The following is a 26,336-nucleotide window of genomic DNA, read 5'->3' as shown; positions in this document are numbered from 1 at the left end:
GTCTTAACCAACACGTGATATTGTCAGGTATTTGTTTTTAGCCATTCTAATAGGTCTATGGTGGTATGACACTGTGGCTTTAATTTGCATTTCCCTAAAGACTAATGATGCTGAGCATCTTTCAATGGGCTTGTTTGCCATCCATACATCTTCTTTGGTGAAATGTTTCTTCAAATATTTTGCCCATTTTTATTGAGTTGTTTATATTTTTATTATTCAGTTTTGAGAGCCCTTTCTATCTTATGGATATAATATCTGATATGTTAATTGCAAACATTTTCTCCCAATCTGATTAATAAATATTCTTTATTGAATTGAAACCTCATATGGGGAAAAGAAAATAGTTTTTCTAAAGGACTTATGAGACTTTAAATCCACAAATGATACAGATTTATATTACTCCATCTTCAGATGAGTCTACAAAATGATTGGAATAATGTAGTAGAAAATTTAGAAGTAGTCTACTTTTACCCTCTACTTATAAATTATATAAGTGCAGCACAAAACAAAAAGATACTATCTAGGGGATATGCACATTCCCCAGATCACAAAAAAAAAAAGATTTTCCATTTCCTTTTAAAGGAAATCATAACAGAAAATACACATTACAAATATTTTCACTGAACAATCAGTTATTAGTCCTTCAAATAATTTTTGTAATTGTTATCAGTTGCCATCTACTCAATTCCAACTCTTGGTGACCCCATATGTACAGAGTAGAAGTGTTCCATAGGGCTTTCAAGGCTGTGACCTGCAGAGGCACCTCTGGGTGGGTTTAAATGGTACATGTTTCAGTTAATAGTCTAGTGTTTAAGCATTTCTGTCACCCAGGGACTCTTGTCATAGATACTAATTATTACAGTACGTGTGCATCTCTACCAAGGCAAGTCTGGCCTGCAAACTGTTCAGTCCTGAAAATCTGCTCCTGATTCCCACTGAATCAGTCTATTAAAAAGCATATTAAAGCATTATGCAGTCAACCGTTGTGTGTGGACATGCATTGGGATCCTTTACTATGAGGGCTGTGGACCTGACATTCTTAAGAGGATCTCCAGTCCCATAATAAAGTGTTCCATTGTCAAGCCCTATTTGAAGAGAAGGCTTTACAGGAAGGAGAGTGAGTTTTATTACTGTTTCTACAAATGAGGCATTATGATCAAAGGACCCAAAAATGCTATAAAGCATTATGTTCTCCAGGCATATTTATTCTCAACTAATCAATATATATGTATTGTTTTACATCATATATGGATATCATAGAGGAAGGATTAGCTATGGTTGCTGTCCTCAATGGGATATCCTTCTAATTTTAAGGACACAAGAAAGATAACACAGAAAATATATACAGTGTTCACTGTTAGGGAAAGATCAAAGAGAAAAGAATTGGAGTGAGGTGGGTAGAAGTAGAGGAAGGAACTACCCATCAAGGCTGATTTCTGCCTTGTAGACTACCTATTTATCTACTAACATGAAATATTTTAGTTTTATCAGTCATTCCCACAGTGAAGTTCAGGTCTGATTATATGAATCAAATATTATGTTTCCTAGCTAACAATTCATTCCAGCTCTATGTAATGTAGAGATTCAGAGTGGGGAAAAAACCAAAAACTGGAAGAGTCAGAGAAAATTTCATAGGAATAGAATGAAAAGTGAACCTTGAAGCATGGGTTGATTTTGATGAGTAGAGGAGGAGAGAAATATATGAGGAACAACTAGGGAAACTGGGGGATTTTTAGTTCTTTAGTCACTCAGTATCTGATGCGCCTGCCCATTATAGAAGCAGAAAGTGCTAGATATTTGCTTGCTGAGTGTCACTGGCAATTAGATTAACACATGACCTACACTCGGCTGATAGGAACTACCTATCCAAGACTTAATTGGCATCTAGTTTAGTGTTGGGAAGAAGCAGGGATCATGTGGCAGGTGTATGGGCTGGGGAGAGTTGGATCCTCATACCAGATGTATTAAAAGCAGGGTCTGAAATAGCAGTACCTGGTCAGTGCAGAAGGAGGGATCACATGGTGCTGGTTAAAGCATTTGGCTGCTAAACAAAAAGCTGGCGGTACAAACCCACCAGCCACTCCATGGGCAAACATGAGGCAGTCTACTACCATAAAGATTTACAGCCTTGGAAACCCTGTGGGGAAGTTCTACTTTGTCCTGTAGGGTCATTATGAGTCAGAATCTACTCAATAGCAGTGGGGTTGGTTTTGGGTGGGTCAGTGCAGCCAAGCAGATGGTCAGCATCACTTAAGTGTCTTCGCTGGGCCCATTTCACAGTGTGATTTGGGACATTGTGTACAGATGCATGAGTTCCAACCCCTGAAAATTTTTATGTGCCACCTACTATTTTTTTAATAGGTTTCTTTTGTGCTTAAATCAGTCAAAATTTATTTTAATATTTAGCTTAGTAGTGGACATTATTTAGTAAGAATCTCTTTATTAAACTTCATGTGCCTATATAAAGCATCAATTAGTATCTGTTAGGGAGACCCTGGGTGTACAAATGGTTAATGCATTCAGCTGCTAACCAGAAGGCTAGTGGTTCAAGTCTACCCAGATGAGGTGATCTATTTCTGAAAAATTAGTCATTGAATAGCCCTACTCTGGCACACATGGGGTCAATTTGAGAATCAACTTGATGGCAACTGATTGTATCTGTTATGGATCAAATTATGTCCCCTAAAAAGATAGTTGTAGTCCTAAACTCTATACCTATGAATGTGACCTTGTTTGAAAATAGGGTTTCTCTTTTGTTATAACAACAACAAAAAAAAAAAAAAAAAAATTCACTGCCATCGAGTCGATTTTGACTCATAGCAATCCCTTTTGGGTTTCCAAGGTGGTAAATCTTTACAGAAGTAGATTGCCCAGTCTTCCTCCCATGGAGTGGCTGGTGGGTTTGAACCGCCAACCTTCTGGTTAGCAGTCAAATGCCTTAGGCACTAGGCCATCAGAGCTCTTTTCTTTTGTTATTAGTTAAATTAAAGAAGATCACATCAGAGTATGGTGGGTCTTCATCTTAATTCCTTCTGAGTGGTATCCTATAAAAGAGAAGGACACAGAAACAAAGTCACACACAAGAAAAAGACAGCATGTGACAATCCATGTACAAACCAAGAAACATAAGAAAAGCCTGGGGGTGCCAGAAACTGAAAAAGACAAGGAAGGATCTTCCCCTAGAGTTTTCAGAGAACACTGAACTCAAGACTTCTAGCCTCCAGAACTGTGAGAAAATAAAATTCTGCTCCTTAAAGCCACTTACTCTGTGCTATTTTGTTATGGCAGCCTTAAAAAACCAAGAAAATATTCTATCCTAATTTTCCTTAGCAGGTAGCATAGCACAGGAGTTAGCGACATGTCTCTGGAGTCTGATGGCCAAGGGTTCAAACCTCAGATCTATGTGAAAGCAAATCTAAGGGGAAATCTGCAGCCCTCTGCAATCTGTATGACCATACTATGAGCAATCACAGCTCCCTCTCTCACTTTCAATAAATATGTGCTTACTCAATATGCATTCAAGAATCTAAGGTCCTTTCCATTCATGACCCATTAGAATCAGCATGGATTATCTGCCTATAAGTTATAGAATTGTGAGATAATATAACCCACACTTCTAAACTCATCAAACATACCCAGGTGTAGCACCCATTAGTACATCACATTTCTTCTAACAGTATTTAACTTCTTGTTTGCTATTTAAATTTTCACCAATTATTTCCTGGAGGACAAAGACTGCATCTTTATACCAAAGACTGTCCCAACACAGAACCGGCCATGTAGCAGCTACTCAATACATATTTCTTGAATAAAATAAAGTGTGGGGAAATGTTTCAGTCACCATGAATTAAACTGACTGAGTTGCATCCATGTGGTGAAAAAGTATTTACTTCTGTATTTGTATCATTTCAGATGTTTCTCAGACTACATATGCACTGTGGTAGCAACATAATGGGATGTTATGCAGCTATGTATAATTACTGTTTTAAAAATTAGGTTGCCACATAGAAAGTAGTAATGACATATTAAGTTTAAAAAACAGAATATAAAAATATGTGTGTATATATATGAGCACTGCTAGAGAGTATAGTGAAATGAAAACTTATTTGTTAGAGTAAAATGATTTATGTGATTGTTTTCATTATTCATATTTTCTTATAATATCTGAAAAACGTGTCAGTTACCCTAAGAATAAAGATTTTGTATATATTTTCTTCAATTCTATAGAAATAGTCTAATAAATAAAAATTAAAAGAAACAGTACATTTCTGAGGAAGTTTGCTATAAGACACAGGCGAGCTGTTGTTGTTTGTTGTTATGTGCCGTCGAGTTGGCCTTGACTCATAGTGACCCCTCCTTGGGTTTCCAAGGCGGTATCACTACAGAAGTAGATTGTCCAACCTTCCTTCCAATAAGACACAGGCAAGCAAAGTGCAGCAATTACTGTTGGTGTCCCAGTCTTTTCCTCTTGCCCTAACTCTGGCTTTCCAAATGCCAAAAACTTCATTTCTTTGCCAAGGGCTCTGACCACCTGAACCCCCTTTGTCCACATGGAGGATATCCCGGAAATACCAGGGAATTAGCACCTCCCAGAAGCAGCCAATTATTGATAACTATACAGATACCTCAGCTCCCTCGTCTTTCAGGTGCAATTAGCCTGAGGTGTATGTTCTACAAAGGTGTTGGTGCTTTCAGTGGTAGAATTATCACCTTCCATGCAAGAGACCCAGGTTTGAGTACTGGCTGATGCATCTCATGCTCACCCATCTATCAATGAAGGCTTGCATGCTGCTATGATGCTGAACAGGTTTTAGGAAAGCTTCCAGACTAAAGAAGAAAGTGTGGCTATCTACTTCTGAAAATCAGTAAATAAAAACCCTATGGATCATTGGTTTGATCTGCAGCCAATCACGGCAATAGTGCAGCATTAGGCAGCACTTCGTTCTACTGTGCATCAGGGGCCAACTTGATGGCAGCTAACAACAAACTTATGTTTTATATCATTTCCCAGAGTTCCCCCAGGGATTAGGTTCCAGTTGTCCATGAGAGTAATTGGCTCAGTATTATGCCCTCTGTTGCCCCTTCCTGTCTTTTCCCTGTTTCACTTCCCTCGCTCCCCTACTGGTGTCTCCCGGGTTCACCTTCCAAATAAACTGCATATACTTGAATTCTTGTGGTTGACTGTGGCCAGGCTTTGGAAGCAGACAAGCCTGGGTCTACTGCTACCACTGGTGCTTTCCAGCTGTGTGGTCTTGGCCAAGTTCCTCAAAGTCTCTAAGCCTCAGTTTCTTTATGTTTACAATGGGATAATATCTATTTTGCAATGTTAATGTGAGAATGAAATTGCATGAGACAATGTACATAAATTATAACACATGGTACAAGTAGGAGCTCTCCTTTATTTTTCAGTAGTAACAGTAATAGAAACAGTAATAATAGTGAGCATTAATGATTAGTTCAGTGGTTTTCCAGCTTTAATTGCACTGGAATGCTTAGGATCTTATTAACATTTAGGTTCTGATACAGAGTTGTGAATGGGATCTGAGATTCTGCATTTCTAACAAACTCCTAAGTAACTCCAATGTTGCTAGTCCTCAGATCATACTATGTAAAATATAAATTTAGAATATTATCTTCTAGAGGACAAGCAATGAGAAAGACAAATAATTTGCATAATAATTCATTCTAGGGCTGGTCTTTGAGTATTTTATAACCCTTGCACATACACACACACAAACACACACACAAACATACTTTGAGTTCTTTCCAGATTAGCATAGAAATTTCCCTATTGCCTAGGCATCACACATGTAACTACTTAATGCTTAGACCTCTTCTGATAATTAGGAATTCTTTCACTTTTTTCCACTTCTGATGTCAAATTCAGTTCCGCTTATCCATTCTGTATAAGATACTACCTCAAAATTTAGCAGCTCAGGACAACCATTTCATTATATCTCACAATTTTGTGGGCCTGGAATTTGGACAGGGCTCAGCTGGGTGATTCTTCTGTTTCATGTGCTGTCAATGGAGATAACTTTTTGGTATTCCTGGTGGCTGGGCTTGTTGGAACATACATAACAGCTTCGTTCACATGTCTTGCACCTGGATACAGATGGCTGGAAGGCTAAACTCAGCAAGAATTGTTGACCAGACACTTGCCCAAGTCCCTCCAGGATGATGACTTTAGAGTACGTTCCTCTTACATGGCAGTTCAGGGTTCCAGAGAAAGTACTGCAGTAAACAAGACCAAACCATACAGTCTTATATGACACAGATTCAAAAGTCATACAATATCATTACTTTCATATTCTATTTTTCAAAGCAGTCACAAGTCTATTCAGATTCAAGGGCAGAGGACAAGACTCTATCTCTGAATGAATTTGTAGCTGTATTTTGAAAATGTCACACCCTCACTCTAGTTACAAATTGTTAATATTCCTTCTATATGCAACTTATACTCCCTCCCACACATAGCCTCCCCATTCTGGCATTGGCTAAGGGTTAGGCTCAGGTTCAGGGTAAAACTCCAAAATTTCATCATCTAAATCAGGTCCACAGCAGGTGTTTCCTATAGACAAGTCATTGACAAAACTTAAATTGTGTTTCTGTAAGCTCAGTCTAAAGGCAGAAACCCATCTGTAAGTTAAACTGAGAATTACATTTTATGCAAAAAGATGGGAGATACCAGGGGAAAAAAAGGGCATTTCAAAGAATGCTTTCAATTTACTTGAAATAACAGATCAGATATTATAAACAATAAAACTCAAGGAACTAGGTCTCCCCTGGGCCTTACCATAAATGAGGCAGATTGAATCTCAGATCACTAGGGAATCATCCAATGTTCCATTTAAGGCACATTTCTAAACATCTTTCTTATTCCCAGAAATGCTGTTCATCAACTAACATTCATTCAGCACTTAAAGGTTCTGACCTGTTCAAAGTACTATAGGGGTTCATTCAAATATGTTTAATCCTACCATACTGGCATTCTCTCTTTAACTCAATGGCAACAACAATTGGCAAATAATTTACAATGTAATTTATGCTATAATTCTCATACTGTTGTTAGAAGCTTAAATGGAAAACTAAGATGTCTGGTGGACTTTTAAAATTATTTTGGTGAAAATGATGAACAGAATATATAAATGAATAAATTAATTAAATTGCAAATTAATAAGTCATCAAGTACAGTGAGATTTGATGCATTTGAACTGTGGTGTTGGTGAAGAATATCGAACATATCATGGACTGCCAGAAGAACAAACAAATCCACCTTGGAGGACAGCCAGAATTTTCCTTAGAAGCAAAGATGATGAGACTTTGTCCTGCTTGCTTTAGACACATAAACAGGAAAGACCAATAGTTAGAAAAAGATATCATGCTTGGTAAAGTCCAGGGTCAGAGAAAAAGAGGGAAACCCTCCATAAGGTTGATTGACTTAGTGGTTGCAACAATGGCCTTAAACATAGCAAAGATTTTGAGGATGGGACAGGATCAGGCAATGTTCTGTTCTGTTATACGTAAGGTCACCATGAGTCCGAGTTGACTCAAGAGCAGCTAACAACAACCAAGTACAGCTGAGGTAACAGGAAAAACAAAGATTGGTGAACAAGAACTCTACAAAGATGGAGGTCCTGAGCAAGTAACTAAACATCATTGAGCTCCAATTTCTAAAAAATAAGCCTTTAGCCTTTGAACCATCTGGTTTGAACACTCTGCTGAGAATTTGCATTTCCACTCCAGATATACTGAATTGAAGTCTATGTTTTAACAAGATCTGCAGATAATTCTGACAGATCCCCAAAGTGATTCTTATGTAGGCATCTTGTTAAAATGTAGATTCTCATTCAGTGTTTCTGGGGTGGAAATCAAATTCTCAACAGGAAGACAAATCTGGAATGAACTGGTTCAAAGCCCTGCTATAAAATGAGGATAGTAGGAACTACCTCACAGACCTGTTGTAAAAATTAAATGCGGTAATTAAATGGTGTAAATCTTAAAAACAGTGAAGTGCTGCACAAAGATAAAGTAGTGGTAGACTTAGACGTGTTTCAAAAATGATCTCTCAGTTAAATACCTAGGCAAACCCACTACCACTGAGCCAATTCTGATTCATGACAACCCTATGCATCACAGAGAACTACTCCATAGAATTCACTTGGCTGCAATCTTTACAGAAGCAGATCAATAGGCTTTCTTCTGCAGTGCCACTGGGTGGGTTCAAACCACCAACCTTTAGGTTAGTCATCAAGCACAAACTGTCTGTGTCACCTAGAGACCTAAAGTATGTGATATTGTAGTGGCAATTTCTCCTCAAAACTAACAAACATGAACACAGTATTCTTCAATTATTCTTGGATTTAACTTCAGGCCTTTGTAATTTGTGTAAGGAGCCCTGGTGATGCAGTGGTGAAGCCCTCAGCTGCTAACTTAAATGTGGATGGTTCAAATCTACCAGTTGCTCCACAGAATAAAGACGTGTCAATCTGTTTCTATAAAGATTTACAGTCTTGGAAACCCATGGAGAAGTTCTACTTTTTCCTATAAGGTCATTATGAGTTGGAATTGACTCCATGACACTGAATTTGGGTTGGGTTATTTTTATTAACAGGTTTACTACAGGTTCCATTGTGATGTATGTCACAATGTATGGTAACTAAGTCTATAAAATACAATGTAGCAGAAGTAAGGCAATCGTCCCAGCATGCTTCCTGTCATCAACTCCACCCAGTTCAGAAGTCATAACCTCTCCTCTGGATCATTGCAACAGACTCCTTGAGAATCTCTCCAACATTTCATATTGCCTAAATATTAAGTACCGGTTTCCCATCCTAGTACTCAAAGCCTTCCAAATAAGACCTTGGAATGCCTCTCCTGAATTATTTTTCAGAAAACCCCTAGATATAGCTCATACTCCAATTAAACCAATCATCTTCCTTTTCCTAGTACATGCTCTGTATTGTTTTCTCCTTGTCTCCACTATCTGGTCCCCATGAAAACCATTTCCTGTCAAAACCCTACCAATATTTTAACACAACTTGCAAACATAAAAATAAAGCCATGCCAATGATGATAATACACCCCACAGAAAGTCACAGGAACTAATTTAGTGCCAGGCAAGACCACAACTTACAGATATTTAAAGAAATAGAAAGATAATGTCAGTCTCTGTTATACTTTTCTTAGCTGTTGGCACATGAATTTTGGAAAAGCTCTTCACCCCTGGGACTTTGCTATACTGTATAACTAGACAGTACCCAAAAATCTGTCAACTATGACAATAACTGGCTGTCTTTTATGTACAGTTCTCATCACATAAGCTCAACGTAAATGATGCCAAAACAATCCATCATTTTGTTTTATTTGGTATTTTAATGCGAAACAGGTCTCCCAAAATCCTATCCAAAAGTTTCATTTTCCAGACCTTTAACAAAGAGACTTCTTAGTTGTTGTGTTTTGTTTTGTTTTTAGTTTTTCTGAAACCTTGGTAAAGCAATTGCAGGCACATGGTATTTATTTTTTTTTTTTTTTAATCCTCACAGGGCTAAAAAAAAATGCCATGGCTTTAGAAAGTATGGGCAAAAAATGTATAGGCAGGACAATTAAAAAGTCAGATCAGATTTTCAACCATCTATGAGTCGGGGCCAACTCAAAGGCAAATAACAACAACAACATTACTCAAAGAGAAGTTGCCATATGCTGCCTAAGACAGATTTATTTCAAAAAGCTTTCATTTTCATTGGCTCTAGCTATTTAAAAGTATGCTAGCGCTGAGTGGTGGATCCAATGCATAAAGTACTACAAGTCTGTAAATGTAACCCTCAAATATAAAGGATCTTGAGAAAGAGCCATTCTCTGAGGTTAACTAACCAATATCCATACAAGATGGTTGGAATTAGGTATCAACTGCTAATCCGCACAAACACTGAGGAGGCAAAGGGAGTCCCAGCAAGTATTACTACAATTTTTATGTTCATAAAACTTGCTGAAAATGACAATATAATGACAAATTGTCCCTCTCAAAAAAATAAATGAGGTTTTTGTTTTTGTTTATTATTTTATTCTATCATGGTAGCTGCTACATACAAAATTTTGAAAGATGTTATTTCACAAGATACTTTTCCAAAAACATCCAACAGTGTGATTTGGAGATAATTTGCCAAAAACCTTAAGGGGTTTCTCTCTATGTCATCTAGGAAAAGACTACAGAAAATGAAGTCAATTCATCCAGCACATGCTGCATGTCTTTTATATGCAATGTCTCTCAAAGATTAAGGCAAGACAAGGCAAAGAAGTCAACATTTATTGAGTACCTGCTGTTTGGCAGGCATTCAGACCAAAGTGTTTTCTCATCTATTTTACCAAACCCCATAAAACCTGTGAGTTAGGTATTATCATTTGTATTTTTACAAATTAATAACCTGAGGGTAAGAAACATTTTAAAAACTCTCCTAGGTCACACACATCTCAAGTGGCCACAATTTGTATTCATGACTCCCTGAGACACAATTCTTGTCCTCCGGGAATTTACTATCTTGTAAATCTGTGACTATTGAGAATCACAATGTATAAAGTATGTTGAAATTAAATAGTTTGGTGATATAATGATATAAGCAGAGGAATAGTACCTTAAGTATAAGAGAAAGAGAAAAGGAAAAAGAAAGAAGGAAATTAAGTAGTGTTTAGCTGACACTGTTTATTGAAGAGAGTGGGCCTCTCAAATCTTGGTCAGGAGTGAACCAAATAAATTACCATCTTGACAAGTATTTCTTTTTGGTGAAGAAAAAATTATTCCAGAGAATAGCATAACTAGAAGAAAACATTCTTTTTAAATATTCAATGAAAGATATTCAATCCATATTTACCATATTTCTGTTCTCAAGTCATTTCCTCAAACAGGAATGCACTAGCCAGTTAACCCAAATATTCAGGGCATCAAGCAGTTAAGAGTTTTTCCATATTAAATTTATAAATCATCCTTTAAAAAAAAGTAATATTTTGTCTCTTAATTATGTAGATGCATATGCCCCAGCCCCTTTATATCTGGATGAAATAACAAAAATCAAACATCCAAATCTTCTATGTCACTACCCCATCAAGACACAGAACTTTAAGACCCACCATGAGACAGAGGGCCAGCCTCAATTTTCTTGCTTCTCTTGGCATTTCCAAACTACTCTGTGGAATCTAATTCTCTTTCTGTATGTAGGACCACGTTTTGGCATAAAGGGACAAAATCACTTTCCAGTTAATATTCTAAGAACCTTGAGAAATGGGTGTGCCTTACAACACTCAGTGACTGAAAAGAAGCTAGGAGACCAAGGTGTTATGGTTTGAATCAGAACATCCTAACTTTCTTCTCCAGTAGATTGCTTTTTCTCAGCCCTTGGCAAAAATTTTACTTAACTATATTATTCTTTACTACTCTCAGGTTATGAAAGCTCACATCCATTAATTCAAGGACAGTTGCATATATCTTTAAATAATAGAAGTTGAATCATGTAAAATAAGCAACAGTTGACCATTTTTTTACATACGAAAATGGCAATTTCATATGCATCAAACTAACAAAATGAGAATCTTAAGGTTTTCTGGTGTGCTAAATGTCTTTAAGAAGGACCCAATCTCTCCAGAAATTTCAAAGTTTCTCTGAAAGATGTCTTTTTATTCCTTCCAACCCATTGGTTATACATTGCACATCAATGTTACTATCTTGGAAAGTTGTGTGTTTGAGAAACTATAAAGCAGAAAATTCTAGCTTTCTTTTCAGTGGATAATTCCAAAGTCATTGGAAATAATGAGGGGGAAAAAAGAGGACCTCTTAACTTGTGAAGGCAATAAAAATGTGTTCCAAGTGTAAACAGTTTAAGACAGTATAATACCTGGTTCTTTTACCTCAGCAAAGGGGTTTGTTCCATCCCTGCTAAAGAAAATCTCTGTCAAGACATTACAGGCAATTTAGCTTCCAAACTAGTTTGGTCCTGTATGGTCTCCACCAAATTGTATTTATGGACTTCCATAAAGTGAAAGCATCAAAGACACTTCACATAGGTCCCCAGGCTGGGCTGGCACCGGGGCCAATGAAAGCAAAGGCCTGATCCCTTAATTCACAGGGCTGCTCTGCTCTCCAATCCCCCCTTTCTGCTTTTCATATCCACCTCACTGGAAAGTGTAAATGGAGGGATTTGGTTTTATCCCTCAGGAGGCATAGTACAAAATCACAGTGTGAAAATAAAGTATACAGGATAATATGCTTACTCCCAGGGTGTAAACGTTTACAATACACATGCTAACTGAAGATCCTGCTCTTCCTTTTACCTAGTCTTTTCAGGTTGGCATTCAAAGGTGCCAATTAAGAAGGTCACCTAGGCCTTCTCTTGCAACAGGAGAGAAATATCTCATCTTTACAAGGACATGTATGTGGGGATCCATGTGTTTGTATCATTGTCACCAGGATTTTAAATATTTGATTTTTGTTCAGAGTCCCTGAGTGGTGTAAATAGTTAACACACTCAAATGCTAAGCAAAAAGTTGGTGGTTCGAGTCCATCTAGAGTCACATTGGAAGAAAGGATTGGTGATTTACTTCCAGAAAATCAGCCATTGAAAACCCTATGGAGCACAGTTCTACTCAGACACACAGGGGGTCACCAGGAGTTGGAACTGACTCCATGACAATTAGTTTGGTTTTTTGGATTGGTTGTTTTTCATAAGAAAAACATCACCAAAGTGGGAAAGAGACTTGGCTTTTCCCACGTGAAGTAATGCTCATCAATGACCACTAACATCACAAAAAGAGAGAAGATGGACATTAGATACATCTTTTGAATTACTCTTGCTAAATAAAATAATCTAACCAGAAGGAGATCATGCCTCTAGATCTAACTGTCAGTTCACAGGAAATAGAGAAGGAGAAAGGAACAAAAAGTAGAGTACATAGGTACAGATATAGGTGAGTGGGTAGATTTAATAGTCGCAACATGTGGGCTTTAGAAAAACTAAATTTCTAGTGCTTGAATCTATCTACAATGTCACTGCCCAGTGGTCAATACTTCACTATATCTAGAAGTATCTCACACAGATCAAAAATCATTCCTTTATTCTTTCTTTTTATTGAGAAAAAAAAAAAGACACTCTCCTTGTGCTGGATTATGTGAAAATCAACTTGGTTACTCTGGCAATTGCATTCCCCAGAACTCTCTTCCCTCTAGGGTTCTAGGTTAGAATTGTCAAAAGAGGAACTTGGACAATATTTGAGAGAAGTGCAGTTATTACTTTCTGAAGTCTTTATAGTCAGACATAATAACAGAAAGACAGAGGAGCCTGGCATGTCCCAGTTGTCCTTACTCTGAGCCACTCCACATTTAGTTCTTCTTCCCAATTCATAACTCTGCTGACCAACAGCAGCCCACTACTGGCCATGTGGCTACAGATCCTCTGTTGTAGTTATTATGTAGCTCAAACCCTATATAGGCAACAGCTTTCCAAAAACTGTTTGACCTTCACAGTCCTGCTGCTGCAGCTGGATATGCTCCTCGTCTCTGACTTGCCTACAAGCTCTGACTTGCCCACCTAAGCTAGTGCTTCAGCCATTTCTGAAGTAAATGACTCCTTCTCCGTCTGATCTTTCAACTCTCCTTTCCAGACCTTACTTTCCCCCAGATCCTCCCATAATTGTGTAAGGTTTAATTCCTATAATAAATACCTCACCCCACAATCACAGAGGCATTGCTTCTCGGATGGAACTCAATAACACACTTCATCCATAACTCTAGTGGGAGAAAGCTGTGGCAGTCGGCTTCCATAAATAGTTTACAGCTTTGAAAACCTTATGAGAGAGTTCCACTCTGTTCTATAGGGTCTCTATGAGTAGGAATTGACTTGACCACAACAGAAGGGGAGAAAAAAAAAAAAAAAACACTCTTCCTGATGTGCTTCCTAGAGCCTCACAAGAGCGACAGTTCTTCTGATCCTTCTACCTGAGAGCCTTTCAAATACTAGAAACTTGACTTAATTTCTCAGTGTAGACCTCATTCCTTCTGGCTATCACATCTAGCCCTTCAGAGTTTCTCCTGTGATATGGTTTCAGGCCCTCTCACATCCAGCCATTCACTCTCCTAATAGAGCCCAGGATAATTTAATAAGCTCCTTTTGTTTACTTAAAAAAAATGCTATCAAGTTGGCCCCAACTCACGGCGACCCCATGTATGTCAGAGAAGAACTGTGCTCCATAGCGTTTTTCCATGTCTGATCTTTTGGAATATATCATCAGCTTTCTCTTCTGAGGGGTCTCTAGGTGAAAATGAAATTCCAAATTTTTGGTTAGCAGCTGAATGTGTTAATTATCTGTACTGCCCAGGGATTCCTTTGTTTACTTCTTGTTGTTGTTAAGTGCCGTCGAGTCATTTCCGACTCATAGCGACCCCATGCACAGCAGAACGAAACACTGCCCAATCCTGCGCCAGCCCCATAATTCCTGCTATACTTGAGCCCATCATCGCAGCCACCATGTCAGTCCATCTCATTGAAGGCCTCCCCCTCTTTCGTCGACCCTCCACCCTACCAAGCATGACATCCATCTCCAGGGAATGGTCCCTTCTGACAACATGACCAAAATAGGTGAGACGAAGTCTGGCCGTTCTTGCTTCCAAGGAGCATTCTGGCTGCACTTCCTCCAGGACAGATCTGTTAGTTCTTTTAGCAGTCCACGGTACTTTCAGCATTCTTCACCAGCACCACAACTCAAAAGCATCAACTCTTCTTCAGTCTTCCTTATTCATTGTCCAGCTCTCACATGCATACCAGGCGATTGGAAATATCATGGCTTGTGTCAGGCGCACCTTAGTCCTCAAGGAGATATCCTTGCTCCTCAGCTCTTGAAACAGTTCCTTCACAGTTGACTTTCCCAATGCTACACGTCGTCTAATGTCCTGACTGCTGCTTCTGTTGGCGTCGATTGTAGAACCAAGCAACGTGAATTCTTTGACAACCTCAATCTTCTCTCCATTGATTGTGATGCTGCTCATTGGTCCACTTGTGAGGATTTTTGTTTTCTTTATATTGAGATGTAATCCATACTGCAGACTGTATTCTTCAACCTTCATCAGTAGGTGCCTTAAGTCATCCTCACTTTCAGCAAGCAAAGTTGTATCATCTGCATATCTCAGGTTGTTAATGATTCTTCCTCCAATCCTGATACCACGTTTTTCTTCATATAGTCCAGCTTCTCGGATTATTTGCTCAGCATATAGATTGAATAAGTGTGGAGAAAGGATACAACCCTGATGCATTCAGAGTGTGTCAGGGTTGTTTATTTGGGGCTCATTTATTACAGCTTTTTAAGTCATTTTTCATAGTGCTTCATTCTATATATTCAGTGTTTCTTCCAAATGCTCACATTAACCAAAATGCTTTCAATGTTTTTATCCAATACATTGATCTCTGGAAAGGGGCCAAGAATAAATGGCTGCTATTACAGACTCCTCTTCAAGGAGTCTCTTTTGGATATGATTTTCATGTCTAAGTTCTCATATGACCTCAATAAACATCTGAACAAGGAGACTTAGTCAAATTAAGTAGTACATGGCCATAGATATAGATAGATAGTCAAGCAGATAGATAGATAGATAAAGGGATATGTCACCACTGGCTGTAAGCCTGATAATCAGCAAGAATGCTGAAAATAGGAACAGACTATAGGACATATGTTTTCACATTGTGCATAAAATATGCAAGGTGATATGATTGGGTTGAGGTGCCTGGAGAGATACATTAGCTGAAGATGTATATTTTTCAGTCATCTTTAGAGAAGTGATATTTGAATACATTCAAGTAGATTTAATATTTATTATTCACCAACCAGGCAAAGAGTCTGAAAACAATGACCAATCCAGTAGCAATAAACACCTGTCATACACAGATTATGATTTTTAAATAATACCATTTCCCATAAATGAATCCCAGTTTCTTGGAAAAATGCTCAATTCCTGGTTTTGAACAGGAAATGTACAAGGTGACTCTAGAATATCTTATCATTCCAGAAAATAAGGGAGCTACTGAAGATGATTGCTGAACTTAGAAGCCTAATTTGAAGAAACTCTTTCTGGCCAAAGTAGGATAATTTGATTATCAGTGAAAACAGTATCAAGTCAACATTAAATATTTTTAAACATTCACAGTTCATTATGATACTTAAAAAAAAAAAAAAGTGATCAATTTTGACTGATGTTAAGAAACCAACTCATTGAAACTAGTTTTAAAAAAAACTAGTATGATGGGGGCATGACACCTAGCATTTATCCTATGCAAACTATACACCAAGATAATCAAATAGTTGATATAGGGAATTATTTCAGTAAATACTTGAAGAAGAATGATAGAATATCATCAATCTAGACAATGATCATCAGTGTCACAAAAAGGGAGACAAGAAGTACTATGTGCATCCTCTGAAGAAAAGTGCAGTTGTTTAAGCCATTATTACTTTAGTGATATTACTAAAATATTTGTGGATGAAATGATAGCATTCTGTGTTTTCTTGAAAATAATCCAGAAAGGAGGTGGGAGGTCAGAAGGAGTAGTTGGAGATATACATAGAACAAAATTAGTCATGAGTTCATGATTATTGTAGCTGGAAGATGAGTAAAGGAGGTTTCCACTTTTATATATGTTTGCACTATTCTACTTTTGTATAAGTTTGCAAATTCCCAGAATAAAATTTAAAAACAAAAATTGATTAAACTTTGAAGCCAAACTACCTGGGTTTGAAGCTAAGTTCAGCATCCTAATAACAATGATGTAAACTTGGGCACCATCACACATCTGTCAGTTTGTTGTACTGTGTTGATTTGCATGTTGTGATGATGCTGGGGCCTATGCTACAAGTATTTCAAATACCAGCAGGGTCATATATGGTGGACAGGTTTCAGTAGACCTTCCAGACTAAAACAAACTAGGAAGAAAGGCCTTGATATCTACTTATGAAAATAAGCTAATGAAAATCCTACAGATCAAAACAACATATTGCCCCTTAAAGTAGTAGAAGAGCCCAGGTCAGAAGGCACTCAAAATACACAGTGGCCTCAACAATGGACTTGACCATACCAATGATCATGAAGATGATGTGGGACAAGGCAACGTTTCATTCTGTTGTACACAGCGCACCATGAGTTGGACCCAACTCAATGGGAACTAACAACAACAATAACAACCCTGGGCAACTTACTGCAAGTTGTGTAACCTTTCTGGAACTCAGCTTCCCCATCTGTAAAATAGGAATGAGAAATGATACAGTCATTGATGATAGTACTTCAACAGATCATTAAGAGGATTAAAAGAGGTAAAATATGTGATGCACTTAGAACAATGACTGATATAGTGAGCCCTTAAATACTAGTTATCATAATTTTTAGGGTTCAGAATTAGTTGAAGCACCTGCTTAGAGTTTCTAAGCATTCAAGAATATAAGATTGGCTCATGAAAAGTTGTTATTCCTCCTTCTAAGAGAATAACACAAGCCCAAAAGTTTCCTTTCTACCATCCAACAGGTAAATAGACAATAGTGATCAACTAATCTTCCCATTCCCACCATTTTAACCCTCTTTCTGTTCCTCCCAAAAATGTAGAGGCTTCAGGTTAATGCTCTCTCTTTTTCTATCAACACCACCTGTAGAAGGTATCTCCTAAATAACTAACACATGTGCTATTAGGGTAGTTTAGCAGAAAGCACAGTGGGCTGAGAGCAAAAACCTTTTTATTTTCCTCCTCCTCCTTCTCTCTCTCTCTCTCTTTCTCTCTTTCTCTGTCTAAGGAGCTCTGGTGGCATAGTGCCTAAGGCATTTAACTGCTAGCCAGAAGGTTGGTGGTTCCAACCCACCAACCACTCCATGGAAGATTTACTGTCTCAGAAGCCCAAAGGGGGTCACTATGAGTTGGAATTGACTCCATGGCAGTGAGTTCATGTCATTTTTGTTTTTGTCTCTCTCTCTAAATAGCTAAATGACCTTAGTCTTTTCAGATATTGGGTAACATGATGTGATCAACATTTTTGGAACGCTTCTCTTGATACTAGACTGTTAGAAAAAATTTTGAGCTCTCTTTGCTAATGGCAAATCTTCAGCCTTTGAGGATAAAATCAAACACAATGAAGATCCTTTGCATGAGGTAGATAATAAAATTGTCTTTGGTTTAAAACCATACATAAGTATGAATAAAATAAACAAAAAAGAAAAACCCATAGTAACCCTAAAGGACAGAGTAGAACTGCCCCATAGAGTTTCCAAGGCTGAAATCTTTATGGAAGCAGAACGGCACATCTTTTTCCTATGGAGAGCTGGTGGGTTCAAATCACTGACCTTCCAGTTAGCAGCTGAGTGCTTTAGCCACTGCACCATCAGGGATCCTTCATAACTATTAATATGAATAGGGAGATTACATTTATCTTATGAAACATATACTGACTTTTAAAATGCATTCCAAAGGAAAGCAGTGACAAAATTCTCAGATTAAAAGTAAATGACTTCCTCAGAAGATATCTTCCCTAGGAAAAATTTTGGAATATGTTTGCTAATTTTTCTTTAAAAAAATACTTTTAATAGCAATCATCTACAAAATTAAAACCATCTCATTTACAAAGTTTGAGCAAGTGGGTTTTTCTCTGTTGTGCATATAGGTAAATTTACAACAGTCAAAAACCATAAAATTATTATTCATATGTCAATTAAATGGCTTAAAGAAACAGTGCTAGTAGGAACTAGTTCAGTTGCAATTTACCATCTGTTAAATGGAGCTAATAATAGTGTGCCTAACTGGTGGGGTTATTCTAAGGATTAATTCAGTTAATATTCATAAAACATTTAGGCAAGCTAGTTCATAAATAAAACCTATGTAAGTGTTATCTACTGTTATCCTTATCAATATTTTACTGTTTTCACTTCTTAAAAGTTAAATCTCTCACTCAGTTTCATTTTTCATTCATGCTAACTCACGTCACATGTACATTAATATCACTAAGTGCACATACATTGGTGAAGATTTGAAAGGCTCCTAAAGTTTTTTCTTTATTTATGCAGGACATTCTTAACTTAGATAGATAAAATTATATGCAAATAATTAAGCTTCTACATAAGAGCTCCAGCATATATATTAATTAGTGGACAACTAATTACATATACACACTTTTGGTTTTCAAGAGAATAGCTAACAATCTGCAAATGGTTACTGCATGCCAACTATATCCAAGGCAACATGTTAGGAACTGTGGAAATACAAAGAAGGATAAGGTACATGTCTCTTCCTTAAAGAGTTTACCAGTTGAAAAAAGGAGATAAATTTGCATATGAAGAGAGATGAGTATCTAAAGGAGTACATTGTAAGTGCTATGTGACTGACTAGGTAACAAACAGCTGTCATTGAGTCAAATCTGACTTATGACAACCCTATATGTGTCAGAGTAGAACTGTGCTCTACAGAGTTTTCAGGGGCTAATTTTTCAGAAGCAGATCACCAGGCCTGTCTTCTGAGTTGCCTCTGAGTAGACTAGAACTTCCAACCTTTCAATTACTGGTGGAACACATTAATTGTACCACCCAGGGCCTCCTGAATTCAGAAGAACAATGAAGTGGAGGAGGGTACTCCAGGAGGACTAGATGATTGAAGAGAGATTTTTTGGTAGATATTGGGAATTCTCTGGTATTATACATAGTACCTAAGGCTAGCAGTTCAAACCCACCAGCCACTCCTCAGAAGGAAGATGGGGCAATCTATTTCCGTAGTGATACCACCTCAGAAACCCAAGGAGGGGTCGCTATGATTTGGGTCTGACTCGTCGGAATGTAACAACAACAACAACAGACTGACTGAAGCAGAGTGCTGGTGTAAAATAGTGAGCAACAGAGTTATCAAAGTCATCAAGGCTTCTGGAGAACAGACTAAGGAATTTTTACTTTATCTTATATTTGATGCAAAGGTAATAGAGTTTTGAACAAAATTTTGACATGAGTAAAGTGGCATTTAAAGAAAATTTCTAGATTTAGGGTCTATCTAACCTCCTGTGGCTGAATTATTTGTAGATATGGACATTTGTGATTCCCTTCTCTTTTGTTTTGAAAAATGTTGTGTCCATTTGCCTGTGTTTACAATATCTTTCATTCAGACCATCTCTTAGATTTGAGTTTCCCTTTCCAAATTAGGAGAAGATTGAGGTAGAAAGCTTGTAATTTATGATAAACTAAGTCCCATCACATACTCAGACCATGTGGCCAAGTGATCCCTCCAAATTGGGCTCTGACAAATCCACAGGTTCTAGACAAAGGGCCCCGGACAAATCCAACTTAATGCTGTCTGTATCTCCTTAATAGACACTTATGGAAATATATAATTTTTCCTGTCTTTTTTCTCCATAATGAAAATATTTGATTGCTTTTCCTGGATTGTATAAATTCTACATGTGTATTGTCAAAAATTCAAATATACCAAAGCATAAGAAAGAAACCATCCTGAATTCCAACCTCCCTGAGACAACCACCATTAATATTTTAGGGACTCTCTTTTTAAGCATCTAATTAGGTAAGGATATATACACAGGAGGTGTAGCCAAGATGGCAGCTCAGTCGGAAGCACCGTACTGTGCCTCTATAGCAAAGACCTGAAAAAACCAAGTGAAACAGAAGTAGACAACAATCCCAGAACACTGAACATCAAAAATGAAGACTAAAGAATTGAATCGAACACTAATTGGAATTAAAAATTAAACACACACAGTGAGCCAGGAATTACACAGAGCAGAGGTGCTCTGCCAGTCATCCCAGCTCAACATGGCTATCTTGATTATCTCGAGCCAGTAGCAACCCTGGGTGAGAAGCACAGGAAAGCAACATCACAACATTCCCATAAGAGACAGAGAAACTGTTTAGAGAGAAGCAAGAACAGAGAACTGTTTGTGTGAGAATATCACGATTTGGATTTAAGGAAGGAAAACAGACAAAGGAGGGCAAAAATTCCAAGGATCCTGCCATCCACAGAATAGGGAGGGAGCCAGGATCCAGAGTCAGGTACATTCATGAGCCCTGGTGCCAGACTTCTGGGGTGAGTAGAGTGCATGAGAAGAGGGATTCATAGAGTATCAGAAGGAGTTTCCACAAATGACCAGACTCTGAGCCCTCCCTCCTTCTTCATACTGGATCAGGAGCAGGTCTCAAGTGCTGGCTGCAGTGGATAGGAAGTGACAGGGCACTTACATTGGCTAGCCAAAGGGGCACACTCCCCCTCTTCTCATTTTCATAATTGGATTCAGTGGAAGTTTCCATACTCTTGGGTACCCAGCCTGACTAGGAACTACAATACAAAACTTCCTCTCTTCCCACCAGGCCCTACCACCACTCTCCTAAGCCCACCTGATGAGTGGAAGCAAGCATGTTCCCATGCACTCATCTGCCCACTACTCACCCTTCTTACCCTGACCTGGCAAGTTGTGGTGACCACACACCCACACACATCCTGCCCAACACCCATCCATGATCTAACAAGCAGTGGTAACTACCTAGCCATGTGCATGCACCCACCCACAACTAACACCCCTGAATTGCTGAACAGAGATAATTGTGCAACTGTGTGTGCACCCACCCATCATTTACCCTTCCCCCACCCAGCAAGCAGCAATGACTGTGTAATCATGTGTGCATCTGCCTGCTACCCACCCCCTTGACCCAGAAAACAGCAGCAACCACACACCAGTGCTTGCCTGCCTGCTACCCACTTTACCCACAAAACTCCAACCTCCCACTAAATAAATGGTGACTGAGCCTCCTACTCACCCTCACACCCCCCACATCTGCTGCCCCACCCACATAGCAAGTGTCACCACTCACTCCTCCTACACCACTGGATTGATAACAAATGGTGGCCACTGACTGCCCACCCTCAGCTGCTTCATATGACCAGTTCACAGAGAACCATACTCACACTCCTAACCACTACCATGCCCATACAGAGACAAGTTTTGGGTGCCCTAGTGCTGCAAAACTAGCAACCAGAGTAGCACACCTTCCCCACCCATCCAGATATATTTAAAAAAAAAAAAAATCACAGCAACTGAAATAAACATACAAGGTAAGATGGCTCAAGCAAATGACTAAAATAAAAGTCAGAAAATCTTCCTGAGGAAGAAGTAGTAATGGAACTATGTGACAAAGAAGTCACAAGACTTATATTTAGTGTCTTGAAAGAGATCAAGGAAAACACAGACAAAACTTAATACAATTCAAGAAAACAATACAAGAGAAAATGATCAAATAAATTAGAAACCGTATAAAAATAGCAACTAAAAATCCAGAAGATTAACAATAAAATTTCAGAGATAAATAACTCAATAGATGCACCAAAACCCAAACCAAACCACTGCCAACGAGGTGATTCCAACTTATAGTGACCCTCGTTGGCATTCCAAGGCAGTAAATCTTTACAGAAATAGATTGCCTCATCTTCCTTCCATGAAACAGCTGTGGATTTGAACCACCAACCTTCTGGTTAGCAGTCAAATGCTTTAGGCACTGGGCCACCAGAGCTCCTTAATAGAAGGACATACAAGTAGAATTGAATCAATGGAAGATAGAATTAGCAAAATAGAGGACATATCACTTGACACTAATTTATTTGAGGAATATTCAGAAAAAAATAATGAAGAAAGCCTAAAAGTTAGGTGGCACATTATCAAAAGTAATAACTTACAAATGATAGGAATCCCAGAACAGGAGGAAACATAAATACATAAATAGAGAACTTTTTATATTTTGCTGGCAAAAGAAAAAAAAAAGTCCCTAATATCATGAAAAACAAGAAGATATCAATCCAAAAATTTCAATGAACCCCATAAGGATGGGTTCCAGAAGAAAGTCACAAAGACATATCATAATCAAACTTTCCAAAATCAAAAACAAAGAAAGAATTCTGAGAGTAGCTTGGGGAGAATGAAGTTATCTTCAAAGGAGAACTGATTAGACTAAGTTCTGATTTCTCAGCAGAAACTACATTGGCAAGAAGTCAATGAGATGACATATATAATCCCTTGAGAGAAAAAAATTACCCACATAGAATTATATATCCAACAAAATTGTCTGTCAAATATGATGGCAAAACTAGGACATTTCCAGATAAACAGAAATTGTGGTAATTTGAAAAACTAGATCAACCTTACAAGAAACATTAAAGGGAGTCCTTCAGAGAAAGAAAAAATAACAACAGACAATAATTTGAGATTAAGATACATGACAGCATCATCCAGATACCAATCAAGATAAAAATTATTTCAAAAATAAAACAAAGTTATAAAGCTGAAAACAGGGAACTAGATACATTGATCTGCAAATGACAACTGCAAAATAAATAGAGAAAATAAATGGGGTAGTTACAGAACTCCCACACAGAGAGGAAGTCAAGGTAAAACCAAGATATAACAGATTGTTTTAAATTTAGGAAGACAGAGGTACATATCAGGGTAACTGTAAAAAAAAAATTCATAAACCTACTCACCAAAATAAAAGAAAAGAATTCATGAACTCAAGCAGTAGTGACTACACAGCCATGTGCATGCACCCACCCACAACTAACCCCCCTGAATTGCTGAATTGCTGAGCAGAGATAATTGTACAACAATAAAACAATAAAGGAAATGAAAAGAAAATCCACAAAGAAAAAGAACTCAGTACAAAAAAGCTGAACAAAGAAATTGTCAACATCACACACACACACACACACACACACACACACAAAATGATAGCAGTTAATTCATAGCTATCAATAATCGCCCTGAATGTAAATAAGTTAAATGCACCACACCAGTCAAGAGATAAAGTAGTAGAATAGATTTTCAAAAATAATAATAATAAAAATTTATGACCCATCAATATATTGTCTACAGGAGACCCACCTTAGACACAAAGATATAAAAAAAGCTAAAATAAAAAATGTGGAAATATATATATCAAGCAAATAGCAACCAAAGAAGAGCAGGAATGGTAGTATTAATCTCTGATAAAATAGATTTTAAGGCAAAATCTACCACAAAAGACAAGTAAGGGCACTATATAATATTGAAAGATCAATTCACTAAGAGGACATAACCAAAATAAGTATTTATGCACCCAATGACACAGCTCCAAAATACATCAAGCAATCCTAACAGCACTGAAAAGAGAAATAGACAGTTCCACAATAAAAGCAGGGGACTTTAACACATCACCTTCACTGAAGGACAGAACTACTAGAAAGAAACCCTACAGAAAACCTGAACATTACAATCAACCTATTTGACCTCACAGACATATATAGAACATTCCACCCAAGAGCAGCACATTCTACTTCAATGTACATGGAATATTCTCCACAATAAAACATATTTTAGCCCATTAGACAAGCCCTGATAAATTAAAAAATATCAAAATAGTACAAATTATCTTCTCTAATCATAATGTTATAAAAATAGAAACAAGTATCAGAGATGACAAGGGAAAAAGCAAATACATGCAAATGAATAACACCTTGCTTAAAAGCTGGATAATAGATTAAATTTAAAATTAAATTTAAAAATTGCTAGAGTCAAATGAGAATGCAAGGACAACACAGCAAAATCTTTGGAACACAGCAAAAGCAACCCTCAGAGGTCAATTCACACCAAGAAACACACACATCAGAAAAAAAGAAAGGGCCAAAATAAATATCTTAACCTTACAAGTTGAGCAAAAAGAAACCCACAGCCACAATAAGAAAAGAAATAGCAAAGATTATAGCAGAAATTAATGGATCAGAAATCAGAAAAACAATTGAAAGAATCAACAAGACTAGAAATTGGTTGTTTAAAAATAAAATAAAATTGACAAACTACAGCCAAATTGACAAAAGAGAGAGAGAGAAAAGATGCAAATAATTCAAATAAGAAATGAAATGGGCAACAATACAACAGAACCAACTGAAATAAAAAGATCATAGCATACTATTATGAAAAATTATACTCCAACAAATTTGAAAACCTAGAAAAAATGGATAAATTTCTAGAAATACTCTACCTACCCAAACTAACAGAAACTGAGATAAATAATCTTAACAGACCCATAATGGAAGAATAAATTGAACAGGTCATTAAAAACTTAAAAATAAAAAAGCCCTCTTCATGGAGAATTCTACCAAACATTCAGAAGAAGGTTGACACTAATGCTGAAACTATTCCAACACACAGAAAGGGAGGAATACTCCAAAGTTTATTCTATGAAGCCAAGGTAACCCTGATACCAAAACCAAACAAACACACTCCTAAAAAATGAAAATTATAGTCTAATATCTCTAATGAATATGTTGTTGTTGTTGTGCTGTTGTTCGGTGCTGTTGACTTGGCTCTGACTCTTAGCGACCCTATCTACAGTAGAACAAAACTCTACCTGGTCCTGTGCCATCCTCATGAATGTAGATTCAAAAAATCTCAACAAAATTCTAGCCAAAAGAATTCAAATAAATATCAAAAGTATCAAAGCAATAATACATTGCAGCCAAGTGGGCTTCATATCCTGTATGTAAGGATGATTCAATATTAAAAAAAAAATCAATCAACATAAATAAAAGTAAAGAACTACATGATCATCTCAATCAATGAAGAAAAGCCATTTGATAAAATCCAAGACCCATTTCTGATAAAAACTTTCAGTAAAGTAGGAATATAAGAGAAATTTCTCAACATAATTAAAGGCATATATACAACCAACAGCCAACAGTATTGGCAATGGAGAGAGACAAAAAGCATTTGTCTTGAGAATGGGAATAAGGGAAAAGGAAATGGGAATAATGAGAAAAGGAAATCTGGAAAACAACACCAATTCCAAAAGCCTTCAAAAAGATAAAATGGATAGGATTAAATCTAATTAGGGTTGTAAAAGAAAGCCACAAAATGCTCCTGCAAGATATCAAGACACGTACATAAATGGAAAAATTTACAATGCTCATGAATCCAGAAAAAACAAACTCACTGCTGACGAGTTGATTCCAACTCATGGAGACCCCTCCTTGGGTTTCTGAGGTGGTATCTCTACTGAAGCATATTGCCCAGTCTTTCTTCTGAGGAGTGGCCAGTGGGTTTGAACCACCAGCCTTCTGGTTAGTATAAACGGAAAAATTTACAAACCTCATGGATAGGAAAACTTAATATTGTGAAAATGTCAATACTATCCAAAGCGATCTACAAATACAAATACAAATCCAGACTCCAAAAATACACTTTAAGGAGAGAAAAACTAATCACCAAGTTTATATGGAAAAGAGAGAGGCCCCAGATAAGCAAGGCATTATTGAAGA

Source organism: Orycteropus afer, unplaced genomic scaffold (assembly GCF_000298275.1).
Source record: "Orycteropus afer afer isolate SDZICR_OR568_19922 unplaced genomic scaffold, OryAfe1.0 scaffold00162, whole genome shotgun sequence".
Taxonomy (NCBI): domain Eukaryota; kingdom Metazoa; phylum Chordata; class Mammalia; order Tubulidentata; family Orycteropodidae; genus Orycteropus; species Orycteropus afer.
The sequence above is the reverse complement of the archived record's forward strand: the minus strand, read 5'-3'. Positions refer to the sequence as shown.